Below are 13,567 nucleotides of genomic sequence, written 5' to 3' on the forward strand. Positions count from 1 at the left end.
CCAAGTCATGAGGTCGAGAGAATTGTCCGTAGACCTGCGAGACAGCGTTGTGTGAAGACACAGATCTGGGAAGGATACAAGAAAATTTCTTTCATTGAAAGCATTGAAAGTGCCCAAGAGCACAGTAGCCTCAAATGGAAACGTTTGGAACAACCAACAGTCTTCCTAGATCTGGCTGCTCAGCCAAACTGAGTAGTTTGGGTCATACTCTCAGTAAGTAAAATCTGGTCTGATGAAACGAAGACTGAACTATTTGGTCCTAATTCCCAGTGTTGTGTGTGGAAGAAACCAGACACTAAGCTGCATATGCAAGGAAAGGTCAATATAATTTGGGGTTGATCACAGTATACCCACTATAGCTAACTAGACTACACCACTGTGTCAATGTCAGCAGAAGTCAACATAAAATAATTTGCATTAATTCGAATGAATGTCGCATTAGACTTGTAGAATTCTGGGGTATTCTCACTGTATTCTGATATGTTCATATATTACTTGTGTGTAGTATACTGTACAATGGGCAGAGGTCCATACCATTGTGCATAATTGATGTGGACACATAATTGATGTGGACACTAAGGGAGGCTTAGGCCTGTGTCTATTTACCATCAGGAAGGTCATATGGCCCTGGGTTTAGGAACATCCGAGGAACATCATGATAACATGGGCCAAGGGAGATAGCGAGTTGTTCTGTTCAGGCTAGAATCTCCATCTGGTCACAGCCGGTCTTGTACACTGGTTGGCACCTGCCTCGTTGGCATGATTTACATTTGTATGTTTTAGTATAACAGGCTTTGTCTTAGGTTTTAACTCTGAGACGGATCAAGGAAGAGACTCAAGGAGCATCTTCTGTCGGAAAGCTCAAGTAGCCCGCTTCTAATAACAACCACAACAACTGTTAGACTCTGTGCAGTTTTACTTTTCGAGACTTACTGTAGCCTGTGTTCTGTTATTCATTGTTGTACCATCTACAATAAATCATAATCTAATCGCCGATCCTGATCCAGCCGTCAAGCTTTATTGACCATCTTCAATACAGACATTAGAACTAAACCACAACACAACAACCAGGGAGTCCAACAGACTACACTGTGAACATGAACTTTATTTAGGCTAGCTGTCAGCGCAAGTAGCCTAGTAGGTCGCACTGTCAGGAGAGGTATGATTTAGGCTATATTAATATTATTAATATCAATATCTTACTAAATGTGATTTACTGAAAATGTTTGCAGTTTAGTGTAGACCTATTTGGCTTCAGCCTTGGCTACAAACCTCATAGTCTGCGATATGAATGATTGATGGTGATAACGAATGTAGTAACATAATAAAGTGTTGCCCTCTGAGCTTTTTTAGGTAAGGCTACTTGCACCCCTGGTACAGTTAGCCTTGTATGCTATTCGTACCCTCGTGCACACAGCAATGTGTTCTAGTAATACCCCGTCTGGTACAAATATCAGTGTATGCTATTGCACCCCTGTGCATTTACTCTGGCATATTGATCACACAATGTAATAAAAAAATAATGAGCAACATGTTTTTGTTGTTACGTCACAGGGTGTGAATAGCGCAGCTGTGTAATAGACACTCTGAATAAGCTATGCTGTTTGCATCAATGTATAGTTAGAAGGGCGCACTCACTCTGCCAAAATGCATCATACGGGAATCAAACCTCGGTCTCCCACATACTAAACCATGTCTGTGACCACTGCACTATCTACTTCCACAACTAGAAGGGTGTTTGCAGGTAAACTTATAGTTTATAGGCCTGAGCGTCATATTCACAAAATGTCTGTTAACTAACAAACTGACGGTTGTATGTGTTCACTGAACAAAGATTATAAAAATAAAACACAACTTTCCAATCTAAAACCAGGTTTTCGCGTAGGCTACGCTGTGTTTTTGGTAGGAATTCCACGCAAGTCTTTATACATGAGGCCCCTGGTGACATAGGCGTAGCCACAGACGGGCCAGGACAGGCCTAGGCCCACCTACTTGTCAGTCTTGCTTGTCCGGGCTTTCCTTCGTTTACATTCACCTGGCTACAGAACCCCCATGGCTTTAGTGATGGCTGATATCAGGAAAGCAGAGGAAAAGGTGAGAGAGGAGGCTCGGCCAGGGGAGGCAGCATCAGCTCATCCTGGTCTTAAGGCTGGCATAGGTCTTGCTGGTGTCGGTAACGACAAAACAGGGCTGCACCAGAGAGGGGGCTTGAATGTACCCTCTCCAGCAGAGGTGAGGAGAAGCCCATCACCTGTAACAAGCAGATTTCAGCCGTCACCTCCACAGGTGAAAATTGCATATACAAAGCCCACGCAAGGTTGTAAAAATTGAGGTAAAACAGGTTTTATTATTTCCAGGAACTCTTGGCTTGAATGGGATGACATTGTTTCTGTCATAATACAAACTCACACCCTTATTAACAGGTCATTCCCATCATACATGGATAGCTGCCAACTCTCACGCATTGGCCGTGAGACACACGCATTTGATTAGTTTCACACACTCACACCCATGGGTGTAACTGTAACTGTAAAAAAAAACTCTCTGCGTTTACTTAAAAAAACAAGTCAACACATTTCACTAGCTTTGAGTAATTTCAACTTGACAGTGAAGAACTCAAATAATCAAGTTAAATCAACAAATGCTCCCAACTTAAATATCTAGTAATGCAAACTTAGTATTGTGAGTAAGGTGGACTTACAGTAGGTTAGCAACTCAAAAAGTCAAGTTGAATCAAGTGCTTTTAACTTGAAATATCTAGTAATGCCAACTTAGTATTGTAAGTAAGGTGGACTTACAATAGGTTGGCAACTCAAAAATTCAAGTTGAATCAAAAGTTCTTCCAACTTAAAAAAACAAGTCAACACATTTCACTAGCTTTTTTGAGTAAGTTTTACTTGACAGTAAATAACTTAGATAATCAAGTTGAATCAACAAATGCTCCCAACTTGAAAATATATATCAATTCCAACTAATACATTGACTCTAACAAGAAAAAACAAGTCTAAATAACAACTCAAAAATCCAAATAGATCAAACAATGTTTTTATTTTTAGCCAGTTTGAACACCCCTGACCTACAGTACCCTCCAGAATTATTGGCACCTCTGCTAACGCTGACTAAAAAGAGGAATATCAGATTCCAAAAATAATTCAGTGGAAATGCATGGATTCCAGTTTCTTCCAGTAGCAGCAACTGGAATCCATGCATTTCCACTGAATTATTTTTTGAATCTGATCCCTTATCATAGCTGTTCATTCTTACTCGTTGCTCGACTTATCGTGACTAAATTCAAGATGGCTGCAAACGCTAAACTTCGTGAAGATACTGTCTGTATAAATCGTCTTGTAAGTAAACTACCAGTGCTTTTTCAAAGTTCTCAATGTCTCGTTTTAAATGTCAGGGCCCTCGGAAGTCTACCAATGAAGTGTGGAGATACATTGAGCCTCGTAAATGGGTGTAAAACAGTGATTTATTTGCATGGCTAGCCCGATGCCGAAGCACCACTATTGAAAAAGATGTTGGTAGCATCGGCTAACTAGCGCCAGATTTTGGAGTGCAGGGGACAAGCCGAGATGGGCTATGAGACATACGTTCACACTCGGTATCATGTTTCGATACACTTTAGGTCAATATCACACCGGAATTCTCCTTTAAGGCGAGACACTAGTGAATAGGGTAACATTTTTAACTAGCAGATATCACTATGAAACTTTCCCAGTAGATTACTTACATTAATATGAGAAAATAATGTATTACAAGTTTTCTGTAATTTAGTGTTTACATATGCAAATTAGGCAGTATCTAATAAAATATGCGATAATTTGCATACATTTTAAAACACGTTGAGTTCATCATTAACTGGTGCACCTACTGCATTTTCGAGTTCCCTAAATGTGAAGTGTTTGTGCTTCCTACTTTTGTGTGTCGCAAAGTTTTGTACATTGCCAATGCTATGGTCGCAGCCTACAAATGGACAAGTTATAGCTTCACCACGACGTAAATGTCCTCCAAGATGTTTAAAAAAGTCCACTGCAACTACAATCACATTGGAATGTACACTATTGACAACTGAATGTAGTTTCGACCTGAGGTGATTTGTCTTTTGCATGGTACCGTGCCAAATTAAATGTTAATGTAAGCTTACCTGAAGTCTTAAAGATGCACATGCACTTGGGGTGGAGGCAGAGCCAGCTTTTCCCCTGGTGACCATTATGAAGCCTGCAATAGGTCAGGAGGGTCTCTACATCCCGGTGAGAAAATGGACACTCCTTACATTGCATTGCAACAGAAGAGTCTGCAACAACAAACAAGAGTAGAAAATTATTTTTTTATATATAGGTTTGTAGTGCAGTGGACTTTTTTAAACATCTTGGAGGACATTTAGGTAGTGATGAAGCTATAACTTGTCCATTTGTTGGCTCTGATCAAGCATTTTTTAAGGGAGCGCGATCGGCGAATGTGGGGTTGCCATTGTTTTATGTGCCTGCATTCTATTGACATATGTTGCATTAAAAATTGCATTTCCATTTAATTTTTTTCAACCTATATGCAGCGCCTCTGCAGATCGAGTAGCAGCAGTTGCAAGACATTGCTAAAAACTTTGGGCGGGAGTGAGGTTTAAACAGGGGTTTAGCTTACTCCACAGTGAGCTAGCTATCCTCGCTGGCATCCAATACAAAGGTCTTTCTATAAAGGTGAATATTTTAGGAACATACATGTTTTCAGCAAAACAGGGAAATAGCTAACCAGACAATTATACTGATAATTGAGCTGTAGCAGCTACGGCTATCACTAGTTGTGGAATTAAGCTACTAAGATTAAGCTACTTATATTAAGGTATATAAGATTAGCTAGCAGGCTAGCTTAGCCTAATAGCCACTATTTCAACAACACCACACTATTTCCAAGAACGTTCCTTGCTGACATCCATTTTACACAAAATTGTTCCTGAAAGTGAATGTTTTAGGAACATCCTTGTTCAGCATTACCGGTTACAGTATGTCTTCCCAGAACATTGCAAGCTTTTACCATTCACAGTCATAACTAGACATCACTAAAGTTAGCTAGTGATAGCTGCTAACGGAATGTGGGCAGTCAGATCAGCTTAGCTAAAGCAACACGACACCGAGAAAGACTGACTATCATAACAATTGGATATTGGATAAAACTAAATGCCTTACTTACCTTTGACAATGCTGTTGTCATTTGCTCCACGCTGCATACAGGTAGGGAAGGTGACTGGCTTCTGTCCTCCTGACAAATTCAAGCTGCAGCCCACAGGTCGCCTTGATACGTTAGGAAACAATGCGCTTGCTCCAACTTGACTAAGAAGTTCAGTGAACTTTGGGAAACTTCTCTCTTATAGATACTTAATTATGCAAGTTGAGTCAACTCAGTTTCTTAAGTTTGTTAGGTGAAATTCCCAAATTAGTTGTAAAAACTTGTTATAATGAGTTTTACTACACTATTTGATTATTTGAGTTCTGTTTAGTCAGAAAAGTTATTTGGCAGTACTAAAGGCAAGTTGTATTTTTTACAGTGAACGATTTCTCACGCTGAAGTGTCAACCCGGTCGGTCAGATGCCTGAAAAATGAGTTTAGCCTATAGATCTACCTGTTGAGCCACGGTTATGCTTTCAGAGACGGTGAGAGGGTTCAAGAGCACCCCCTGTCTGTGGAATTTTCTAAATTTTCTCTCATTTGCGGTGCTACTTCAAAAGCCATCCCAGGCGCATTCCCCCGGCTTCAGGTAGGCCTATGCTTTGAGTATTTTTCACGCTGAAGTGTCAACGTGGTAGGTTAAATACCTGGCAGATGAGGTTCAACTAAACTAAACCTATACATGATATCACACATCATGTGAACGAGCGGAGCTTTCCAATGATATTAGCGCCAAGTTGCTGTGATAAATGGTTCGCGAGAAAATTATCATTGAACCGACGGGCAATTTAGGCTAATCATATTTGCATTTTGCACACAGTGCACACCCATTACTCTCGGTTGTAATATCTCACTAACCCTTCACACAACATGTGGCAAACCTAATATCACAATAAACAGCAAACCGTACCGAATACGAGGATATAAAGCATGCCTCTTTTTTTGAAATTGCAACACATTTCTACATAGCCTCATTGGGGCGAAATTATAATGTATTCTAATGTAAACTATTTGTCAGTAGGCCTACATACATTTTTGTAAATTGCTCAGTAGATTATCCCACTATCATGGTTCTTATATTGTCAGGTTCCAGCCAATCCCACTTACACAGATAAATGAATATATTTATATTGCCATGCTTTCTAGTGACATTAATGCAAAAATATAAAGAAAATCAAATAAGGAGACACAAATATTGATATAAAGCCTGACATAAGCCATATGCAAACATTCACATCATGCAGATATGGGTACATCCTGAAAAAGGAATAGCCTGTAGGCAATGGCCATTACAATGACCAATATATTATCTTAAATGAACTAGCTGAAAAACACAGGTGACCACTTCTGCATAATTTCATGGAGTGCTGAACATTTCTGAACTGTGAAATGGACCATATGTTTTTGTGGTTGTGAACTTATTGCAATATCACCATAACTATTCCACCTGTGTATGCATGGTTATAATTCTGAAGTGCAAAATAGCTTAGGCTACAGCACAAATATTTCCATAAAAATAAGCAAGTCTGACCTCTGAATTTATTTTTAAAAGTGCACCAGATTGATGCATTTAATTTATTTTTAAAAGTGCACCAGATTGATGCATTTAAAAGTTAAAATATACAAACATTTCTTAAATTCTTACAAAACACCCACCCACTTTTTAAAATAGTTAGTTTGGACCCCCCCCCACTATTGCCGTGCGAAATACCAGTGCTGTTTGTACGCCAAATAAATAATAACCTATAGGTTTATGTAAAACTCCCCATTAACAGCATCACGTCACTAACCACAGCTAGACTGCACAATGGTAGGCCTTCAAAAGCATGACATTTTCGCTTTAGTTTGATATTTAATTTACTTTATCCGCTTTCATGCGTTCATTGAACGTCCGCAGTGCTGTAATGGAAACCTTATTGCGTAGCCAAGTAGCCTATATATTGAGTTATTTTTAAATTATGCATGATTTACTTTTTATTAATTTCGTAGGCTGGCTTTATTTTGTTATATAGAAGTATCTAAATAACCTGGTAAAATGTACCAGAATTCAGGAAAATGCATCTAGTCCAAAAAAAAAATTCTGGGGGAGGACCCCCATACCCCCCACTGAAATGTCCCACCCACTTTCAGAATGCCTCCATCGCCCATGGTCCTAGCATTAGGCTAGATCCCTTTGATACCAATGTTAATTTAACTCTGGGACCCTGGTCCCTACACCTGAGAACCAATGTACTTTTTTTTTACTGTACGGTATAATGCTGAACGAGCCAAACAAAAATTTTTAGTTGATAGAAATGTCTACGGCCACACAACATGAAACGTGGCGATTTTCCAAGCGAATAAACAGGAGAACTACAATGTGTGGCGCAATAGCACTTGGGAGTACTTCGACCTAGCGTGGTAATATTGTTAACACCTAATTGACAATTTTGGTCGCCTTGCGGGTGAGGTGGGAGGTGTAAATGTCCTTCAGGGAGGGGAGAGAAGCACCAATAATCCTTCCAGCTGTGTTCACTATGCGCTGCAGGGCTTTCCTGTTGTATTCAGTGCAGCTTCCGCCCCACACAGCGATACAGCTGGAGAGGATGCTCTCAATGGTGCCTCGGTAGAATGTGGTCATGATGGCTGGTGGAGCACTTGCTCGCCTGAGTTTCCGCAGGAAGTACAGGCGGCGCTGAGCTTTCTTCGCCAGTGATGCAGTGTTGGTGGTCCAGGAGAGGTCTTCACTGATGTGCACCCCCAGGAATTTGGTGCTGCTCACTCTCTCCACCACAGCACCGTCGATGGTCAGTGGCAGGTGTTGGGTGTGACCTCTACGGAAGTCAACAACAATCTCCTTGGTCTTGCTGACGTTCAGCAGGAGGTTGTTGTCCCTGCACCACGTGGTCAGAAGGTCGACCTCCAACCTGTATTGAGTCTCGTCGCCCTTGGTGACGAGACTTGGAGCAAATTTCACTATGTGGTTGTTGCTGTAGGTTGCAGTCCAGTCATGCGTCAGCAGGGTGAAGAGCAGCGGACTGAGCACGCAGCCTTGGGGGGCCCCCGTGCTCAGTGTGATGCTGCTTGAGATATTGTTGCCAACACGTACTACTTGAGGCCTCTGACAGAGGAAGTCCAGTAGCCAGTTGCAGAGGTAGGTACTGAGTCCCAGTTTGTCAAGTTTGCAGATGAGTTGTTGTGGTATTATGGTGTTGAATGCAGAACTGAAGTCTATAAACAGCAATCTCACATATGAGTCTCTTTTTTCCAGGTGGGTGAGGGATGGGTGGAGGGCAGAGCAGATTGCATCCTCTGTGGACCGTTTGGCTCGGTATGCAAACTGGAAGGGGTCCAGGGTGGGGGGGAGAATGGATTTGATGTGTGACATGACAAGCCGCTCAAAGCACTTCATGATGATGGGTGTCAGTGCCACGGGGCGGTAGTCATTGAAGCAGGATGGAGCAGTTTTCTTCGGCACAGGTATTATGGTGGCAGCTTTGAAACATGATGGGGGCTGCTCATGTGGAGGGGGAGGGGTCTTCTGTGGGCAAGTGCTGTTTTGTGCTTCAAAGCGAGCAAAGAAACGGTTCAGATTGTTGAGCAGAGGGATGTTGCTCTCACAGCTCTGTGGCGCGGGCTTGTAGTCCGTGATGGCCTGAATGCCCTGCCATAGGCTTTGTGCGTTCCTGCTGTCTTTGAAGTGGGTGGTGTGACAGAGCGCAGTGCGTCTGTCACTGGCAAAGGCGGCTTTCCCGCCGCAACGGGAACAATGACTTTACAAACATTTGCACAAAGACAGCGCTATTAAATCATGTTGCGATGTTGATTTGTTTGATAACATGTTGTGAATGCCACAGACCTGAGGCGTGTCAGGACGGGGGTTAAGTTAAACTAGAAATTGGTTTAAGGGAAACATACAGGGAATCAAAGCCGCGATATGCGGTATAGAGGTTGAAGCGTATCTATTTATCAGTAATGTAAGCATTCTCTAAAAGCGCGCATTATAACATCAATGCTTACTAGCTGGGAGATGGAAGTGCTTTGTCCGAGTGTATGTATGATTGTGTGTATGTACTTGCCTGTTCTCGGTGCTTCAGTTGCTTTCCGGCAAACGGGAGTATTGGGCAAGGGACACTTTTCTGCGCATCTTTCGCGCCCAGACGTGGGAGCGCTTATTGGCGCAGGTGGGTTTAGAGTGGTAATATTATTTGGTGCTTAGTGAGGTTTATTATGACATTGTATGGAAATATCATGAACGATTGTTAGTAATGTGTATTGCCTATGTCATGTGTTAACCAAAGGGTGGTGAATTTGAATTAATTGATTTGTTGCTATGCATGGTTTAGTCCAGTGTTTTAAATGGGGTCTGCAGAGCGCAGTCAGGGAGAGGATTCCTCCTCAGGAGTGAGAGGTCCTGTTGAAAGGCCTCTGAGGTAGGCATAGACCCTAGTGGGCATTGTCCCGGTGTTTGTTTTCCTTTGTGTATCAGTGTTTTTTTTGTTTCCTGTTTTGTCTGTTGCATAAACCTGCCGGTAGCTTAATATTAATACTAATTAAAAAAAAAGGAGATTACATCAACTTGAATTTCATTGCCTGAGTCTCACCATCCGCTTGGACACATTATTACATTTGGTGGCAGTGGAAAACTACAAGTGTCCTAAGACCAGGCTGAAATGTCAAGGTAAAGATGGCTCCAAAGGCTCACAAGAAAAAAGAAGATGGGACGGAGGCGAAAAGTGTTGACGACCAGACACAAGGGGAAGAGGGGGAAGCTCTCCACAATCTACAAACAATGTTCATGCAATTCATGCATCAGCAGAAGCAACAAGAAGAAAGGTATGTTCGAGAGCAAGCACGACAAGAACAAAGATGGAAGAATATGACCCAGCAATTTGCCCTTCTGCAAGGTGAAGTCCAGCGAGAAAGGCAAGAGAGAGGGAGAGGACTCTCCTCGTCGGCGCCAGCGTCCAGAGCCCCAAGTCCAGCACGAGGTATACTGAGTTGGGATGGAGGGCCAGCGATAAGGGGCCAAGCAGCAGTCCCAACAAGAACACCAGCAGCAGCAGCAGCAGCATCAGGTCTGACGGCAGGGCCTACGCCAGCAACAGCAGCACCAGTAGATCTGATGGCAGCGCCTAATCCAACAGCGGCAGCAGCAGATCGGACGGTAACACCTACGCCAGCGGCAGCAGCAGGGTGGAAGGCAGCACCTACCCCAGCAGCAGCAATGGCGGCAACAGCGGCAGCCACTCCAGCGGCAACGGCAGGGGTCCAAGCAGCAGCAGCAGCAACAGCGGCAGCCACTCTAGCGGCAACGGCAAGGGTCCCAGCAGCGGGGTCGGCAACAGCGGCAGCGACTCCAGCGGCAATGGCAGGGGTCCAATCATCAGCAGTGCCAGGGGATCCAGCGGCAATGGAGCAGGGTCGACAATTCACCGGGTGGAAGGGTCCAAAAATGCAACGTCTTGCAGAGGACGAGGATATCGAGCACTTTTTGGCTACTTTCGAACGTATGGCAGCTATCAGTCAGTGTCCAAGGGCCGAGTGGGCATTGAATCTGGTACCGTTGCTCTCGGGAAAAGCAAGAGCAGCATACCTGGCAATGGATATATCAGAATCATGGGATTACGACAAAGTCAAAGAAGCCATCTTGGAAAAGTTCGAAATACACCCAGAAACGTACAGGCACCAGTTTCGTAACTCCCCAGTACTGCCGGGTGAATCGCCTAAGGAGCTGTTCACTAGGCTGAGGGAGCTGTTCAACAAGTGGGTGTGCCCTCAGTCACACTCTAAAGAGGAGATGGGAGACACGCTCGTGCTAGAGCAGTTCCTCAGGATGGTCAACAGCGACGTCCGCCTCTGGATCAGAGAACATAACCCCAGATCGGCCAGAGAAGCTGTGCTTTTAGCAGAGGACTTCATTATAGCACGGCGGGGACAGAGAGCATACCAACTGGGGTGGGTAAGAGAATCCAGTGTTCCACATTCTGTGAGAAAGGAGGGTGGGCAGGAGATTAAAACGGGAACAAAAAGTTCAAGACAAAATGCTGATGATGTTAAATGTTACTTTTGTGGCCAGATAGGACACATTAAGCCTAACTGCCCCAGTAGAAAGCCTAAGCAAACCCATATTTGTTACGTACCTCAGCAGAGGGAAGATGGGGACTCGGTGGGGTGGGAATCCATGACCATGGTGAAGGTGAATGGTAAGCAGCTAGAAGCACTGATTGACACGGGCAGTAGCCAGAGCTTGATTAGTGCTAAGTGGCTAGCAAAGGAGAAGGTCCACTCCGATAAGAATTTGGTCATTCGTTGTATCCATGGGGATGAGGTAGCTTACCCCACAGCAGATGTTTATCTGGAAGTCGAGGGAGTGTCTTACCTAGTCACAGTCGGAGTAGCTGACAACTTACCTTATCAGGTGGTGTTGGGAAAGGATATTCCTGGGTTAGCCTCCCTAGTTGAGTCAGAGAAAAGTTGTAACATGGCAATTACACGGGCACAAAGTAAGGCAGGGGTGACTGCTAGGTCATGGGAGTCCTTACCTTTTCCAGTGGGCTCACGTCCAAAATCTAAGAACCTTAGGAGGAAAGAGAAGTTCCAGGGTACTCGACTAGATGAGAGGGATCCACAGCCCAAGATAGGAGCTGATTTCGATCTGGCAATACCAACCGATATCAGACAGTTACAAAGAGAAGACGCCTCAATCAAGTCTTTGTTTAAAGACTTGGTTGAGGATCAGAAGGGTGATGCACTGGGGCCCAAGTACAAACTAGAGCGAGGCATTCTTTATCGGCATGGGGAAGAGGGAGAGCAGTTGGTACTTCCCCAAAGGTCACGTCAGATGGTCATGGAGCTGGGTCACTCAAGTGGGTGGGGTGGGCACCTAGGGCAGAACAAGACCTGGGAGAGGATTGTGGATAGGTTTCACTGGCCCAACATGTATACCGACATAGTGAACTTCTGCAAAACCTGTCCGCAATGTCAGATGACCGCACCCAATAAGAAGAGGGATCGAGCCCCATTAGTATCAATGCCAGTCATAGATGTCCCATTTAGCAGGGTGGCTATGGATATCGTCGGGCCACTAGAGCGTAGTCATAAGGGCAACAGGTACATCTTAGTGATCATGGACTACGCAACAAGATACCCAGAGGCGTTCCCACTGAGAAATGTGCGGGCTAGACAAGTGGCCAATGCATTCCTTCAGTTAGTGTCGAGGGTGGGCATACCCAAGGAGGTTCTTACAGACCAGGGGACAAATTTTACATCACAGCTGATGAAGCAGGTGTATAACTACCTGGGTATAAAAGGCCTGAAAACAACACCTTACCACCCTCAAACGGACGGCTTAGTGGAGCGTTTTAATAAGACTCTTAAAAGTATGCTCAGGAAATTTGTCGCAGAGACTGGCGCCGATTGGGATGACTGGCTACCCTACCTCCTTTTTTCATATAGGGAGGTTCCTCAGGCTTCCACAGGCTTCTCACCTTTTGAACTGCTCTATGGGAGAAAGGTGAGGGGGCCGCTAGATGTTCTCAAGGAAGCTTGGGAGGGTGAACAGCCAGAGCAGAGAATGAACATTTTGTCCTATGTCTTAAAAATGCGAGACCGGATGCAACAACTGACAGAGTTGGTGAAAGAAAATATGCAGGCAGCGCAGGCCAAGCAGAGGAGGTGGTACGACACGGTAGCGACAGACAGGGCTTTTAAACCAGGGCAAAAGGTGTTACTGTTGCTACCAACCTCGGAGAGCAGCCTGTTAGCCAAGTGGCAGGGGCCTTATGAGGTCCTCAGCCGAGTCGGTAAGGTTACTTACATGATCGCCACCCCCAGCAAAAAGAAAAAGAACCAAACTTTCCACATCAACATGCTCAGGGAATGGCAGGCCAGGGAGCATCCTGTGGGGCAGCAGCTGTTTGCTAGGGCAGTTGCAGAAGAAGAGGAATGGGAAGAACAGTATTTTCCGGTGGCGCAGCCCAAGGAGACAAGGGTTGAGCTGTCACACCTCTCCAAGGCCCAGCAGAGGGAGCTGAGGGCCTGTATTCCGGAAGGAGTGTTCAGGGAGAGCCCAGGCCAGACTAGCCTGGTGGAGCATCAGATTCATGTGAAATCAGCAGGGCCAGTGAGACTCCCATGTTACCGCATGCCAGCGCAACTCCTGCCTAAGATCAAGCAGGAGATTGAGGCTATGCGGGAGATGGGTGTCATAGAACCGTCCACTAGCGAATGGTCCAGTCCTATTGTCCTTGTCCCCAAGAAAGATGGAACACTGAGGTTCTGTATGGATTTTAGGAAATTGAACGCAATCTCTTCCTTTGACCCGTATCCAATGCCTAGGGTGGATGACTTGATCGACCGCCTGGGCAATGCGAAGTTCCTGTCAACCCTGGATTTGAGCAAGGGGTACTGGCAGGTGCCATTG

At 44.5% G+C, this 13,567-nt stretch overlaps 1 long non-coding RNA gene across 1 annotated transcript; it reads right to left on the reverse strand.

The window, feature by feature from the left end:
• Nucleotides 1–1,632: 1,632 nt before the first annotated feature.
• Nucleotides 1,633–5,534, reverse strand: LOC121721486. The gene is made up of 3 exons (XR_006034845.1): nt 5,188–5,534; nt 4,148–4,297; nt 1,633–2,251 (listed from the first exon to the last, which is right to left on the reverse strand). It is a non-coding gene; the product is annotated as an uncharacterized LOC121721486 (long non-coding RNA).
• Between the last annotated feature and the right edge of the window lie 8,033 nt (nt 5,535–13,567).

Source organism: Alosa sapidissima, chromosome 10, assembly GCF_018492685.1.
Source record: "Alosa sapidissima isolate fAloSap1 chromosome 10, fAloSap1.pri, whole genome shotgun sequence".
Classification (NCBI taxonomy): domain Eukaryota; kingdom Metazoa; phylum Chordata; class Actinopteri; order Clupeiformes; family Clupeidae; genus Alosa; species Alosa sapidissima.